This window comes from Patella vulgata, chromosome 5 (genome assembly GCF_932274485.2).
Source record: "Patella vulgata chromosome 5, xgPatVulg1.2, whole genome shotgun sequence".
NCBI lineage: Eukaryota > Metazoa > Mollusca > Gastropoda > Patellidae > Patella > Patella vulgata.
In genome coordinates, this window is record NC_065883.2 from 67,230,306 (window position 1) to 67,248,828 (window position 18,523).

Sequence of the window (18,523 nt, forward strand, 5' to 3'; positions counted from 1 at the left end):
TCCCTGGCAGCACTGTATGGCGTGTATTAGCCTAGTCGGACCAGAATAGTTGGACGTTAACCCCCATTTCGTTAGAGATTCAGCTTTGACAATATTGTAGTTCACGAGGGATAACAATACTCAATTGACGATTAGAGACTGTAAATGGCAATGACGTTAATGGCAACTGAATGTGGAATCTGAGCCATCTGGCATTTCATTCATCTCTGGGGACCGAATCCCCGTTTTCAGACAAAAATATTTCATCAGAAGAGCAGCGAGTAACCCCGCCACTTCTACTCCCAAAAGAATTATAATGTGTTGGTATTGTATATCAAGAGCAATAACCCCACCATTAATTGATGCATTAATTCGGGTATTTTCTCTTCTCGTGGGTTTTCTCCGGGTCCTCCGGTTTCCTCCCACTGCTAAAGACCACTACGCGCAAACGAATTATTGAAATGAAATTAAACCATATATTAGTCCCGAAATGACCTAGTCAGTGTCGAGTGTACGTTAAACTCCATTTCTCTCTCTCTCTCTCTCTCTCTCTCTCTCTCTCTCTCCCTTCCAGACTAGTCAAATTATTTGTTTTATAATACTCTAGGTATATCTGTACCGTTGTTGGTTGTTCTTAACATTCTTTAGAGCATGTGAGGTAGGGTATACACACGACCACGTTCTTGTGTCAAGTCCGGAAAACCTAATATAAATTTTATCTGAATTCAATATGTTTAGATCACGATTCCCAGGTTATATTTCACTCGGTCTACCGAGTGCAATGAGGGTTCTATTTCATGATATGGTGACACAGCCTTTGATGTGTATTAATGGAATATAGGCGGGGTTATTTCCTGGCCTTAGGCTAAATATGATGATATATAATTATAAACATTGGCATACCAGCTAAATATATTCCAGGTAGTATTACATGTTTCACAAATTGAAATGAAATAGGGTTTAACGTCCTACCTTTTTGTGAAATGAAATGGTGTTTAACGCCCCACTGTGCTGCTCTGACTGGGCATACAGTGTGCATTGAGAATGTCTGGACAGCGGCGCAACGGCCTACGCATACATCGAATTCCAAATGCAAAGGGATTTTTTTTACGTGCGCGCCAAAGTGAACACAGTACCTCGTTTTTCGTCCTACCCGAACGACTATACGTCGTTTCTTGCCAGGCCCTCCGTCCTGCATCAAAAGTGCGATAATATGGGCGATGTATTTCTGAAGTCTGACTGGCCGATAACCTGACAGCATGAAACGTTCCATTCCGAACGACTATACGTTTTCTCTTGCCAGCACCTACGTCCTGCACCACTGACAAAAGGGAACCCACGCTGGAAAATCCCGATGAACTTTCTTGGGATCAAATATAGAGCCTCCAGGTTAGCGAGCCAATATCCTACTCACTGGGCCACCGCGGCTCCGTTTTACCCCTTTGAACCAACCTGGATAATGAAGATGGGCGTACGCAATACAATGCGCCCTTGTGTGAGACCTTAGTTTTTCGTCCCATTTGAAGGAATAGCATATACCTATAGAAAATAGCGTCATGTTACACATCTACGTGTGTTCCTCAAATGCGAAGTGGTATCAGGCTATCAATAATTAGTGCTTCGTCTCTACCTATTTCTAAAGGGATGGATGGTTTGGACTTGGAATACAGAAAATACTGGATAGAAGGTAAGGCATTAAAGTAGTGGCAACCTGGCAACCTTTGTTTTAGAAGTGGTAACAACAGTATTTTATAAATTGTTTCTACAAACGTTAGAACGGTGACAATTGTTTGTAGCCAAGGCGATAAAAAAAGGAGTGAGTGAGCTTACATTTTTTGCCTGGCAACCTATGTTTTAGAATTGGCAACAAATTATTGTGCTAAATAAACACATTATTTGTTGTGAATTGATCATCTGTTACTGCACGTGATTGAATTACTGACCTGCGCCAGGAATCTAAAGCATCGAGATTTGAGCATTCTCGGCTTCTGTTAGTCTACGAAGAAAGCCAAGGAAACGATTCTGTTATTGGCAAGATTAAGACGAACCCAATTTAATTTTTAGTTCTCATGGTTATTGATAGAAATGATTCCACTACTGATGTCTTCCGTCTTGTTCCAGCCACAGTAGGGGATCGCTCTAAGGATTTTCTTTGAGCAAGTTTTGTCATCCTAGGACTGGCCTTTACCTCCCTTAATTTCAAATTAAACTAACCCCAAAACTGTAATGAATAGCTTGACATAAAATAAACCAATTTACATTGAAATTGCCGCCGAATCAGAATTAGAACACACACGTAATTTCACATCACCTAAAAAATATACAAAAACTGTTCGGTAAGATATGATTAAGATTTGAGTGCTCCACTCTTCACTATACATGTATTATTATTAGTTATTTCCATGCAAACTGCGATGATATGTGTTGAATTCTTTGCTATTTTTACTTGCGCAAAGGCTCGTAATATGTATCAATTGTAGCCGTGTATAAGACATTTGTCACCGCTACAAATATTGAAACTAGGGTTGATCAATAAATAACACACCCAATTCGTGTATGCAATGATTTTTTTAAATTTCAAAACATAAATATGTGAAACCAAAAGCTTTATAGAAGAGCAACTAAGTACTCTTTGTTTTTATTTTTTTTTCCAGAAGAAATTGGAGGTCAAATGTTTCATAAGTCTTCCCGAAAAACAGATAATGAAATTGTTGTGGCCTAACCTGTTTTTTTTGTTGTTAATTGTTTTATAAAAACAGTTGGAGTTAATAATTACAACATTACAACCACGTGGTGGGTTATTTAAACAACATGTTGGGTGTCCTACAGCTTTACATGTCTTGTATTGGGAGTTTAGTTTCTTCTTCCAGGCGGTGGCTCAGTAGGACGTTGACTTGCTAACCTGGAGGTCCCGTGTTCGATCCCGGTGTTGGCCGAGAAAGTTCATCGGTATTTTCCGGCGCGATTCCCCCTTGACAGTGGTGTAGGGCGGAAGGTCTGGTAAGGGTCAAAGTAAAGTCGTTAGAATGGGACGAAAAACCGAGGAACTTTCTCGGCCAACAATTGAATCGGACCTTCTCGTTGATGAACCAGCGTGGCTCCTTACACTACCTCCGGTTTCCTCCCACTGCTAAAGACCCCTACGCGCAAGCGAATTATTGAAATAAAATTAAACCATATGTCAGTCCCGAAATGACCTATTTTATGTCGAGTGGACGTTAAACCCCATTTCTCTCACCCTTCCTTCACACTACCAAAATACCAATCGTTAGTGGTGTAGGACGGGGTCCTAGAAGTAGAAAAAGAAAAGCGTCTAGTCTTTCGTATGGGACGGACGAACGGGGTCCTTGTAATACCATCGGATGTTAAAGATAGCCTGACAATTGGAAGAATGGACCATAGCACTAAATCTCCCTCCTATGATACGTGTATCCCCCTTTTCGTTATCCCACTTAGTGCAGAAAAGTAAGACGTTAAACGTTAACCCCATTTCATTTCTAGTTTCCGCTCCTCCCCCATTGCTAAAGACCCATGTGTGCAAGCGGGTTATTGAAAAAAAGATCGAACGATATGTTAGTCCCGAAATATTGAAATACAGATTAACATGTACATGTGATTGTTTAACTCTCTCTCTCTCTCTCTCTCTCTCTCTCTCAGTATGGTAAATAATTTTGACAATAGATGCCATGAATAGACTAGATGTATGGAGGATTATAATGTATACTTTGTTGTTAACATATTGTTGTGTATATCTATATAAATATACCTGTTTATTTTACCTGGTGTAAATCAACATGGTGGCACGACTTTGTTAATTACTAAATCCTATACCTGTCAACCACTTCAAAATACATCTCCTAGGCCACATTAAATTGAATATCTGTTATTCGGGCCATTTTTGCCCTTTTTTTGGCAAGAAGACTAATTTAAAACCAAAAAATAAGTGGTTGCCCTGTTCAACAATTTTTAGTTCCAAATTTTGAAATTTTAAATTAAATCAATAATATCTGGGCACTAGAAATTGACACAAATGTTTCGCATCGCTTATAATAATGTAATATGAATGCATATAAACTGATTTACATTCAATCGTTTCTGTTTTTGCTGTAATTTCTAATCAGTTATGTTCGGCGAAATACGTCAGAAGTCTCAATCAAATGGCAATCTCTAGCGTCTGGTAATTTCAGTCTACAACGACAGTATTTATTGCGCATGCTCTCCAGATCAAAATATGTCGTCGCCGTTTGACATGGCATGACATGACTTAAATATGGCGCTGAAACGCAACTTGGTACACGATATGTGTACCAATGGTAAAATGTTTATTTTGTCTTAAATATTGGATATCAGAAGCCCATCTTTTCCCAGTAAGATTACAACATCAGTGTTGATTTGAATTGACAAATAATTCGTGTTTTCAATGTCGAAGACTTTGGATGATATTAAGTTGGAGACTTAGCTACTTTAAACATCTGTCCCGTAATTCAAGTTAGAAATTAATTTTGGTGTGGCCTTACTTCAACACACGCGTAGGCTGCAACAAACAGATTATCTGGAATCTATAAACTGGTGTTATCAAAATAAATGCCATATAAAAAATAAATCCATATCATATCAAGGTCCAAAGAAGTTTAATTGAATATACTTCTTTGCTCGATCGTTGGACCACAAGAATATCAAGGCATTTTTAGCGAATCTGAAGCACCGGGGCAGAGAGTTCCACGGGAGGTTCTCCCCCTAAGGCGTGAAAGTTTTTTGATGAATTTTGGTATATTTTACAGGCGTTCCTGGGAATGAAAGCTTTGTGCTTTGTGATGTTTTCTTAAATATGGTACTAAAAGCGTGGGATTTTCACATCTGTCCCTCTACTAAAGCCTGTCAATATTTTATATAAAATATTATATAACGGCATCTAAAGGTACAATCAACATATCCTTTATTTTATAATACGGATAATCATAAAAAGGTATATTTGTATTTCTCAAGCTTTAAAGCGCTAGAATAAATTTATGTGGCTCGCTTCGCTCCACTGTCTTTCTTTTCCCACATCTCCTTGTCGGAAATATCGCTTGAACATATCGACCGGAAATCACAAACTGTTTTATTGTAATAATTTCCATTTTCTAGAAAAACAACTACGCCCTTCAAGATTTTGGATTGCACCCCGCTCTCTCCACCTTTTCAAAAATCTTGTACCCGCCCCTGCGATTAATGCAAGGAGCAAAGTGTCGATTTTAATGCTTTACTTTTTAAACAAAACCGGTTTAAAGTATTTCTGGGTGTGATAGAATGCGTTCCGATTACTGTAATTCTTAGGTCAAATTTCGAAGCTGATAATCAGACAGTGGGGTTAAAAATCTGCCGATTATCTGTCATCACGTGTGAAAGTGGAAGTTACCTCCCCTATTTGAAATCAGTTTGGAATGCGAGTATACCTGAATCACCTGTATATATTTCCTGCTAGTAGCCCATCGTAACAAATGACCTTTGTGAAAATACGCCCACACATCAGTAATGTCTCGACGGCAGCTTATCCCAAAGGAGAGAGAGAGAGGGAGAGAGACACACACACGAACTAGGTCATTTCGGGACTAACATCGTTCAATTTTATTTCAATAATTCGCGTGTGCGTAGGGGTCTTTAGCAGTGGGAGGAAACCGAAGGACCCGGAGAAAATCCACGAGGCTGGACAAGCGACCCTACTCCATGTTACGTACAACCACGGAGTCGAAACCACGCCAGTTGACACAATGACAGACCTTATGATACAGCGCGTTAACCATTCGGCCATCCAACCTCCCTATCCGAAAGGAAAACATGGGTGTTGACCAAATTTAACAAAGGGTGCCTTCATGGAACTGAACAAAAAATATGTTAAAAACTGTTGCATCTATGCTGAATACCGATAGGGTTCGCCCTTTTGTGATCCCAATGCTTCCCAGTATAGTTTAAAACTATAGCCTCTATCGCTTTCACAAGGTGACAGACAAAGGGGGCATAACTCTGGTACGCAAAGTCCCAGCACAGGGTTCGTCCGCTAATGACCCCAATGTTCCACACCAAATTTGAAAAGAATCCGCCCAAAACTGTAGCTTATATCTCGTTTTCATGCCAATTGTTGACGGACGGACGGACCTACACTAAAATGTCGGCGTATAAAAATGGCCAAACCAAAAGTTATATTTAATAAAATTCGGTCAGTGAAATAGCCTTTTTGAGCAAGTTATCGATCTAAGACGGAAAAAAACTTACACTTATTTCATACTTTTAAGGGGGGTGGATGGCCGAATGGTAAGCACGCGTGCGCTGTATCATACGGTCTGTCATTGAGTCAACTGGCGGGGTCTGGATTCCCCGGTTGTACGTGACAAGGAGTAGGGTCGCCTATCCAACCTCGTGGGTTTTCTTTGGGTCATAAGGTTTTCTCCCACTGCTAAAGACCCCTACGCGCAAGCGAATTATTGAAATAAATTGAACCATGTGTTAGTCCCGAAATAACCTAGTTTGTTTCGAGTGGACGTTAAACCTCATCTCTCCCCCCCCCCCCCCCTATACTTTTAAATATCGGCCCGGATTAGATTGTCTATTGGCATGCCTTCCAGTAATTTAAGCGATTGGTTAAAACACACTGCCACCTCTTGCGTAATATCCGTCAATGTTTGAAGCTAACCACCGAGGCGAGGCTTGGAATCTGGAATTCACCAGCCAAAGGCGGATAAGTAGAAATTATTCCATCGGGTCATAGGTCACCAACGAAGCCACCAGTCCAGAAATGAAATGAAAAGTGGTTTAAGTCCCACTTTTTGCATCAACCGGGATCATGAAGACGAGTATACGTCGATAATACGAGGGAACTGTTTTTTTCGTCGAACTCCTACTGACAAGGGTTATTTTACTTGACCTAGGTTTTTCGCACCATCCGAGAAACTAGATGCTCTTCCTTCCCAAGTCCATCGTTCTGCACCACAGAGAAACCGCCCTGGAAAATCATCACGAACTTTCTCGGCTAACACCAGAATTGAACCCCAGACCTCCTGGTTAGTGATAAATGAGCCACCGTTGCTACCTATCAGCCCAGTTGTTTAAATGAGAGGTGATGCCAGGTGTTCTGGAGAGAGAGGGCGGGAGGGAGAGAGAGAGAAGGGGGGGCTTTAACGTCCACTCGACACAAACTAGGTCATTTCGGGACTAACAAACGGTGCAATTTTATCTCAATAATTCGATTGCGCGTAGGGATCTTTAGTAGTGGGAGGAAACCGGAGGACCCGGAGAAAACCCACAAGGTTGGACAGTCGGACCCTACTCCTTGTCACGTACAACCGTAGAGTCGAACCCACACCAGTTGACTCAATGACAGGCCTTTTGATACAGCGCGCACGTGCTAACTGTTCTAGAAAGAGTGATCATTTTGAAAGTCTGAAATTGTAATTTGAGTATACTTGATTCAGCTGAAAGTAGTCCCAGATTTCACTTCATATTCCATAGGTTACATTTCTCCGCCAGCTCAAATAATGGGTTAATGAGACGTCTGTCATTACGATGTTGATATTACATATTCAGAATAACTCGATTCCTGAAAACGATTTTACCATTTAACAAAAACCCAATCCCCTGATACACATCACCACCGTATTGCATGACGCCATTTTCTCTGTTTGGAGAAACTTGAGATAGGCATTACGTTTAAAAAAAAACAACATGGCAGCCTTTCTTGGTGTATATGTGATGTTAGTACACAGAGATATATCCGCCATAGACGAAAACGACTCACAATATTTTGCTTAACATGTGATCAATCAACAGAAAGTCAGTAATTAGTCTTGGTGAAATCATGAAAATACGATAAAAACTTCTTCCGTTTTTTTTGTATATTTCGACAATAATTAGTGTTGTCTTGTCATGAAGATGGAAGACATTAGAACAATCTTCGTAAACCAGGTATTTAAGAGTTTAAAGGTTCAATGTAACACACCTGTGTTGGAGACAGTGGCGTGCAGAGGTTTGGTGGTGCCCAGGGCCATCTTGTATGCTCAAAAGAATTATAAATATTGCCTTAGTTCTGATAAATGTGAGAGAGAGAGACATTGCAGATATGTAAATGATATGTAAATAAGATGCAATAAACTGTTTATTCAAATTAGGTAGGACAGCTTATACAATAAAATTACCAGCGATAATTTTAAATTTCGAAAACAATATTTCTAATTTCACTCTTTTGATTGGATGCCCCCTGACTTGGTTCCCCGGCCGTCTACCCCCTTGCCCCAACCCCTGCTCTGCATGCCACTGGTTGGAAAGCAAGAATTAAACCGAGTTTACGTTTTATTTTCAGCTCCATATGGGCATACGCCATGCAGTGTGTTATATAGGGAATTTTACCCTAGCAGCGGCGCTACGGTCTACCCTTAATTCAATTACCAATTAATTGTTAAAGGGTGTTCACCAAAACAGCTGGAGAAACCATACTGGAAAACCGAAGAATTTTCTCTACCAACATCGGGATCGAACCGGAGACATCCTAGTTAGTGATCCAGTGCCTTAGTTAGTGAGTCAGTCACCGTGCCCCCAACCCCCGCCCCCACCCCCAAAAAAAAAATATTTCAGGGATGGATTTTAGAATCCGAAGCTTATATACAAAGTCAAATTGTATGTGAATTTCAGTAGTTAATTATTATTTATTCATGGATAACGATAATGCAAATGATGACGTCAGAGACAAGAATCGACGAACATGTAGTTTATACTAGGTAGAGAAAGTTGGCAGGTGCCCGCCATCCAATCACCCAAACTTTCAACTTGAATACCATCAGGTCTTCTCTGTCATGTAACATACATCTAGTACAATCAGTTTCTACCAAACCTTAATTAACCTGGCGGTTTCAACTTCTTCTTGTTCTTCTCTACATGTTACATCTCAACTGCTTCGACTTGTCAATTTATCCGACTTTCTTCACGCTTTTGATGGAAATCTTAACAAACTTTGTGTTTATTTTGAGAATTTTTATCTTTTCGTTTTCTTTAGTTGCTAACTAGTTAAGGTGCTGGATGTCAATCTGGTGTCTTGATAAATAACCACCATGGTACACTACCCAAACCAACGTGACAAAATACCCAAACCAACATGGTACAATACCCAACCAGCATGGTACAAACCCAACTGACATGGTATAATGTGCAACCAACATTGTACAATACCCAACCATCATCGTAATACATCCAACCAACATGGTACAATACCCATCTAACATGGTGCACTACCCACCTAACATGGTGCAATACCCAACTAACATAGTGCAATGTAACCCGACATCGCACAATACCCAACCAACATGGTACAATACCCGACCAACATGGTACTATTCCCAACCAACATGGTACAATACGGGGCCAGGATGGTACAATACCCAACCAACATCGTATAATACCCGACCATCATGGTACTATACACAACTAACATGACACAATACCCAACTAGCACCGTACAATATACAATCAATCTAGTACAATACCCGACCATCATGGTACAATACACAACTAACATGACACAATACACAACTAGCACCGTACAATATACAATCAATCTAGTACAATACCCGACCATCATGGTACAATCCAGAACTAACATGGTACAATACCTAACCGTCGACACAGTAAGCATAAGTAAAACTATAAGTACAGTTTTGTTTTTATGGATAATGTAGAATTTCGACACACAAATTTAACTGTAAAGATCTCGTCCTATCACTAATTGAAATAACACATCAATTCATCCCAATTCAAAGTGGTTTCAATAAATGAATGAAATGAACGAGATTTGTCACGGTAATGAGATTAATAGCTTGGCGTCTAATATAGATAAATATAATTACAAGAATGAATGAACGAATGAATGATATCACAATTAGAGAACTTGGCGTTTTACGAACGAACGACTGATTGAATGAACCCGACGTTTTACGAATGAATGAATGAATGATATCACCATTAGAGAACCTGGCGTTTTACGAACGAACGAATGAATGAATGATCCGGGCGTTTTACGAATGAATAAATGAATGAATGAACGAATGTTATTACCATTAGAGAACCTCGCGTTTTACGAACGAACGATTGAATGAATGAATCCGACGTGTTACGAACGAACGAACGGTTGAATGAATGAATGAATGATATCACCATTAAAGAACCTGACGTTTTACGAACGAACGACTGAATGAATGAATGAATGATATCACCATTAGAGAACCTGACGTTTTACGAACTATCGAATGAATGAATGAAGCCAACGTTTTAAGAACGAACGACTGAATGAATAAATGAATGAATGACAGCACCATTAAAGAACCTGACGTTTTAGGAACGAACGAACGAACGAACGAATGAATGAATGTATGAATGATATCACCATTAGAGAACCTGGCGTTTGATAATGTCAACATTTTATAATACCATTCCTTGTGAATAGGAAATATAAATCTCATTTCGTGATCTCTTTAGCTCTTTCATTTCAAACGAAAATCATCCCCAAATTTCAATTTCTTGATAACATTATATCACATTATACAACATTGAGGCATAAAACACAGGGTAAGGTTTTACCAGGAATTACAAAGCAGCTTAAATTCATCAAAACCAAAAACCACTCTCCTTTCATTGAAATCTCCAGAAGGATAATGAATATTGACCATAATGCATCAATATATTAATGAAAGCTTTCTTTCCAAACGTGAGGTATCTGGAGTCACAATTTTCTAAAACATTTTTCATTATCCTTCTTTTTATTCGGTTTCTAGCTTGAAATTGAAGAATTCTCACGGATGGGGGAGTAGCCGACTTGTGACTGTTCTTTTTTTATTATTATTCATCGAGAAATCTACACGCGTCATTAACAAAACTTAGATTTACAAAACATGCAAGATGGACGTTTGGGATAGATCGTCTGCTTATGGGTCGATGAAAGAGAGAAATTTAAACGAGGCATCTCAGCACTGGTTCAACGTCTCTGAGAAATAGTGAATGAAAAATCAAACCATGAGTAATGGAAGTTTGTATCAATGGGAATATAGAGTTATCTATGTTTCTAGTCCGGGGTCTGGACTGATTAGCAACACAGGCCTGGAAATAGGTTACGTGAGATTTAGAATGTTACATCAACTCGTCCTCCATATTGATTCACGTGAAGCTCATACAAGGTGAAAATGACGCGAAACGTGACGCTTCATCACGGTAAACGTATAAATTTCAATTTTATTATCACTTTCGATATTCATTTTTATTCTTCGTTGAGGGCGTGACACGGGACTAACGTCTAGAGATCGAATCTTTTCTGGCGTAACGCAGACCCTTCGTGGGTTTTTCGCCACTTGTCACTGTCAGAAGTGCTATTCAATAACTGTCTGTAGTGTTTCGCATGAGACGTAAAATGAAATGAAATGGGGTTTAACGCCCTACTGTTCTGCTCCGACTGGGAATGAAATGGGGTTTAACGTCCTACTGTTCTGCTCCTAACCTGGGCTAATGAAGACGGGCATGGTACAATACCTAATCAGCATGGTACAAACCCAACTGACATGGTACAATACGCAACCAACATTGTACAATACCAAACCATCATCGTAATACATCCAACCAACATGGTGCAATACCCAGCTAACATGGTGCAATATCAACCGACATCACACAATACCCGACCTATACAGCGTACAATACCCGACCAACACGGTACAATACCCAACCAACATCGTACAATACCCGACCATCGTGGTACAATACACAACTGACATGGTACAATACCCAACTAGCACCGTACAATATACAATCCATCTAGTACAATACCCGACCATCATGGTATAATACACAACTGACATGGTACAATACCCAACTAGCACCGTACAATATACAATCCATCTAGTACAATACCCGACCATCATGGTATAATACACAACTGACATGGTACAATACCCAACTAGCATCGTACAATATACAATCCATCTAGTACAATACCCGACCATCATGGTATAATACACAACTGACATGGTACAATACCCAACTAGCACCGTACAATATACAATCCATCTAGTACAATACCCGACCAACATGTTACAATATACAACTGACATGGTACAATACCCAACTAGCACCGTACAATATACAATCCATCTAGTACAATACCCGACCATCATGGTATAATACACAACTGACATGGTACAATACCCAACTAGCACCGTACAATATACAATCCATCTAGTACAATACCCGACCAACATGGTACAATACACAACTGACATGGTACAATACCTAACCGTCGACACATTAAGCATAAGTAAAACTATAATGGTATAGACTTAGTCCTGTCACTAATAGAAAAAAACTCAAAATCAAAGAAAGCCAGTTCCTTTAAGTTGAATAAAAGTACAGTTTTGTTTTTATGGATAATGTAGAATTTCGACACACAAATTTAACTGTAAAGATCTTGTTCTATCACTAATTGAAATAACACATAAATTCGTCCCAATTCAAATTGGTTTCAATAAATGAATGAAATGAACGAGATTTGTCACGGTAATCAGATTAATAGCTTGGCGTCTAATATATATAGATAAATATACTTACAACTATGAATGAATGAATGTATGAATGAATGATATCACCAGAGAACCTGACGATTTACGAACTAACGAATGAATGAATGATTCGGATGCTTTATGAATGAATGAATGAATGATATCACCATTAGAGAACCTGACGTTTTACGAACGAACGACTGACTGAATGAATGATATCACCATTAGAGAACCTGGCGTTTTACGAACTAACGAATGGATGAATGAACCCGACGTTTTAAGAACGAACGACTGAATGAATAAATGAATGAATGACAGCACCATTAAAGAACCTGACGTTTTACGAACGAACGGCTGACTGAATGAATGAATGAATGAATGTATGAATGATATCACCATTAGAGAACCTGGCGTTTGATAATGCCAACATTTTATAATACCATTGCTGGTGAATAGGAAATATAAATCTCATTTCGTGATCTCTTTAGCTCTTTCATTTCAAACGAAAATCATCCACAAATTTCAATTTCTTGATAACATTATATCACAGTATAACATATTGAGGCATAAAACACAGGGCGGGGTTTTACCAGGAATTACAAAGCAGCTTAAATTCATCAAAACCAAAAACCACTCTCCTTTCATTGAAATCTCCAGAAGGATAATGAATATTGACCATAATGCATCAATATATTAATGAAAGCTTTCTTTCTAAACGTGAGGTATCTGGAGTCACAATTTTCTAAAACATTTTTCATTATCCTTCTTTTTATTCGGTTTCTAGCTTGAAATTGAAGAGTTCTCACGGATGGGGGAGTAGCCGACTTGTGACTGTTCTTTTTTTATTATTATTCATCGAGAATTCTACACGCGTCATTAACAAAACTTAGATTTACAAAACATGCAAGATGGACGTTTGGGATAGATCGTCTGCTTATGGGTCGATGAAAGAGAGAAATTTAAACGAGGCATCTCAGCACTGGTTCCACGTCTCTGAGAAATAGTAAATGAAAAATCAAACCATGAGTAATGGAAGTTTGTATCAATGGGAATATAGAGTTATCTATGTTTCAGTCCGGGGTCTGGACTGATTAGCAACACAGGCCTGGAAATAGGTTACGTGAGATTTAGAATGTTACATCAACTCGTCCTCCATATTGATTCACGTGAAGCTCATACAAGGTGAAAATGACGCGAAACGTGACGCTTCATCACGGTTAACGTATAAAGTTTCAATTTTATTATCAGTTTCGATATTCATTTTGATTCTTCGTTCAGGGCGTGACACGGAACTAACGTCTAGAGATCGAAACTTTTCTGACGTAACACAGACCCTTCGTGGGTTTTTCGCCACTTGTCACTGTCAGAAGTGCTATTCAATAAGTGTCTCTAGTGTTTCGTATGAGACGTAAAATGAAATGAAATGGGGTTTAACGCCCTACTGTTCTGCTTCGACTGGAAATGAAATGAAATGGGGTGTAACGTCCTACTGTTCTGCTCCGACTGGGAATGAAATGAAATGAAATGGGGTTTAACGTCCTACTGTTCTGCTCCTAACCTGGGCTAATGAAGACGGGCATACGCCATACAGTGTACTATGAGGGCAATTTTGCCCGGGCGGCGGCACTATCGCCTACTTTTATATCGAATTCCAACTCCCAAGGGATCATTTACGAACACGCCAATGTGTACACGGTAACACGTTTATCGTCCCATTCCAACAACCAAACAACTGTCCTTATCAGACCGTCCGTCCTGCACCACTGACAAGGGGAAACCACGCCGGAAAATCCCGATGAACGTTCTCGGCCAACACTGGGATCGAACCCGCTACTGAGCCACCATTGACCCCTCACGTGACCACTGGATAAAAACCGACTGTATATATTACCATTTTATATATTAAGATGCCATCAGTTGATTATGGTCTAGATAGGTTAATTAATGTCTAGTTAATAATTTAGATAACATTTCAGGCCTAAAAGAAGACCTACAATAGACAGTTTAGCTTTTGCATAATGTATGTTTAAATAAGAAATGAAACAAAAGAATCTATGATATTATGAACATAAAAATGTCTGAAATGGTTAATATGTCTCGATATAAGACCATTCTTACCTATATTTATATGTAATTATATTTTATATGATTTTATTATTATGGTATATAGAATTATATGGTATATAGAATTGAATCATAGAGTCATCGACAAACTGTCAAAATAACAATTTATTAAATTATATTTGAGCTATAGGTCGTCTGTTATTCTGACCACCAGAGAATAAAAGTTAATTTCGAAAGAAATTCTGTAAGAAATGTAATGAAATGGGGTTTAACGTCCTAATTTTCTGGAACAACCGGGAGAATTAAGACGGGCATACACCATGCAGAGTACTATGAGGGGTAATGTTGTCCGGAGAGCGGTGTCCAGTGATGGTAGAACACGTCGTTCAAAAATAAGAGAAGACGGTGGTCAGTAATAGGGCAATACAGTGTGTTCAGTAAGATCAGTAAGATAGAACATGGGAACACGGTGTTCATTAATAGGAGAACACGGTGTTCAGCCAGATGGGAACATGGGAACACGGTGTTCAGTAATAGAAGAACACGGTGTTCAGCAAGATGGGAACATGGGAACACGGTGTTCAGTAATACGAGAACACGTCGGTTTTCAGTAATATAAGAACACGGCTTTCGATAATAGGAGAACATGTCGTACGGTAACTTCATTTGTTAGTATACGGGCATATGCCATACAGTGGCCTAGCACTATCACGGGTAATTTGTCCAGACCACGGCACACACGGCCTACCCCAACTGTCAATGTGTCTTTTTCGAGCACGCCAGCGTGTAAACGGGACCTGGGTTTTTCGTAAAACCCGTCCTGCACCACTGACAACGTGAAACCACGCCGGAAAATCCGATCCCAGCGACAAGACACTGCCCCTTGCCAAGCCCTCCGAGGCGAGAAACCGTGCCAAACTGGGCAACCAGGTAAGTGAGCCAGTGCCTCACTGACTGGGCCATCGAGGTTTATAACGGTAGTAGAAGAAAGTCAATACGGTCGCGTAAACTACTGTTTTATTGTGTGTATTATTCTCGTTATTGTAATGTAGTTCATTTGTACCATCGTAAATCGTCTATACGTCACTTATAATTATTACAAACAAATCCCCTTACTTTATATATTCCTTATTACTAGTTGACCTTTCACCCCTAGACATTAGTTATACCAGTAGAGTCTATTGTAGGCCTTTTTTCATTGTAAAATGGCCACAGATAACAATTAAGTCACCCCATTGACGTCAATATTGTACGGATTTAATTTTAAATCATAAATGTTTTCGCGCCTTGCTTCTGTCGGCGATATTATGTGAACGAAATGAAATGAAATGGTGTTTAACGTCCTACTGTTCTGCTCCGAACTGGGCTAATGAAGAAGGTCATACGCCATACAGTGTGCTATGAGGGAAATTTTGCCCGGACAGCGGCACTACGGCCTACTCTTATTTCGAATTCCAAATGTCAAGGGATCTTTTACGTGCACGCCAATGTGTACACGGGACCTCGTTTTTATGTCCCACCCGAACGACTAGACAGCTGCCCTTGTCAGGGTCTCCGTCTTACATCACTGACAAGGGGAAACCACGCCGGAAAATCTGGATGAACTTTCTCGGCCAATGCACTTTTATGTGAACACCAAACTCTAACCTATTCTGTTGGCCGTTGTTTTTATATGCGCGGCTGTTATCCAGACAGACAAACGATCAGATTTATAAATGGAAAGTTTTTCAATGTGAAAATACTTGAGTTAGAATCGAACCGTGTAACTATAGCTGTGTTTATATTATTTCGGGTCAAATAATGTTGATACGACCCAATAATTGTCGGAATGTTATCAACTTCCCTGATGAGTTGTGCGGTTACTTAATGCCATCTACACCTCCCTCTGGTCGTACCAAATTACGTAACGCACACCAGCCCTGGAACACGCGGTCTAAGATTTCGAGGTTTCTTGGCTACTGTCAGACGAATCTCGATATACAATATGTCTGTGGTCCGAGCCACAAGATATATTAACACGAAATTTAACCAGTGTTCTTAAATCTCACCTAACCCACATTCTAACCCATGACTGTACATTTAGTGATGTTGAGAGAGAGGGGGGAGGGGGTAACATCACTCAAGACTCAAAGCATACTTGAAACGTACTCGGAGAGAAAGAGAGAGGGGGGGTAACATCACTCCAGACTCAAAGTATACTAGGAGAGAGAGAGAGAGAGAGAGAGAGGGGGGAATCTGGGGGATGTAACATCCCTTCAAGTCTCACTTAGGTTATTCCGGGGCTCACATATAATACAATTTTTTCTTATTAATTTTCTTTTGTCTTTAGGAGTAGGAGGAAAACGGGAGTTCGGGAGAAAACCCACGAGGATCAAAGCCACACCATTTGACTCAATGTCTGACCTTATGATCTAAAGCGCACACGTGAGATCATTCGACCACTGTCACCATACCTTAACATCCAATTACTACCAAAAGCTGTTCTGTTAAAAGAAAAGAAGTTTATAAAACGATTAAATACTAGTCTATAAATAAAGCTTTGGGTTATTCAACAACATAATTCGATCATATTAAGATGAAAATAATATGGTAATTTTTCAGTTTTTCGTCCAATCCGAATGACTATACACACTGTCCGTGTAAGCCCAAAAGAGAGTTTTAGAATAAGGCTTTCATGTAGACCGGAAGCCACGGTGGCTCAGTGAGTAAGACGTTGGCTCGCGTACCTCTATGTCCTGTGGTCGATCCCTGCGTTGGCCGAGACAGCTCATTGGGATTTTCTACCGTGGTTAATCCTAATCGCTGAGAGAAACATCGACATTACGGAGGAAATGTAATATGAACTGTACTGAATATAAAATGAAAACCACAGTGTTTCATTCGTTCACTGTTCAGATTTGGGCCCACATGGCCCTTACACATGTTAAAACAAGACGATATCGTCTAAATTTAAAAGGTCAAAATAAAGACACTCTGGATTATTATTAGTTATGTTAAATGTTATTGTAAGTTAATGATGTAGAAGCCCAAAGTAACTTTAATCTCGGGATCAAGATGCAGACGATAAAACTGGCGCTCGTGTTACGTCATATGACGTAATGTAATGGTGTAATGAATTAGGGGGATGGTTATCTCCCCTTGTTTCCTGGAGCGTAACATCCACATCTGAGGCGAGCATTTACAACATTTTCGATATTTGTAGAACGTGTAAAGAAACGCCTTGTACCTTGGTGCTAATCTACATTAGCATAGGCTAAGTAGGTACTGCACATCCATTCTTCTTTGTGTTCAGATTCCTGTAGTAGTCCATGTGACAGACAGATTTTCATTACCAATTTGATGAATAAATTTAACCATGATTTTCAGTTAGCCTTAGGTCTAAAGTGTCCAAAATTGGTTGATGGACATCCGGGTCACTTTGCCAAATATGAGTTTGGCGGCCATCTTTAAAAATGGCCGCCATTTTTTTTATTTGAAATAGTGTAAGTCAGGGAAACCCCCACAACTCCTCAACAGGTTCACCTACGGATATGTAATATGGCTCAAAATGTTCATAATATAATTCTAAATCTGCTGGTATATAATTCATGTTGTTTAATCAATGCTTTCGGTTTCAAAATAAAAGATTAATCTGAAAACAGCAATATTTTCGGGGTTTTTTCATGATGTCTGTTCATAAGTTTACTAAAAAAAATCTTGTTCAGACCCATATAAGCCAAATTATCTATTTGGTCAACTAAAGTGATTTACTAGATATCAGAAACATTGATCATAAAAAATAATCTCTAATATGAGTGCCCCAAATCCAAGATGGCAGAAATTCAAAATGGCGGCCAAAAGTTGCTCAAATGGCCAATTTGTCACATAATAGTTATTTCACAGTTTGATATTACATGTAATATCCAATTGAATGGGAT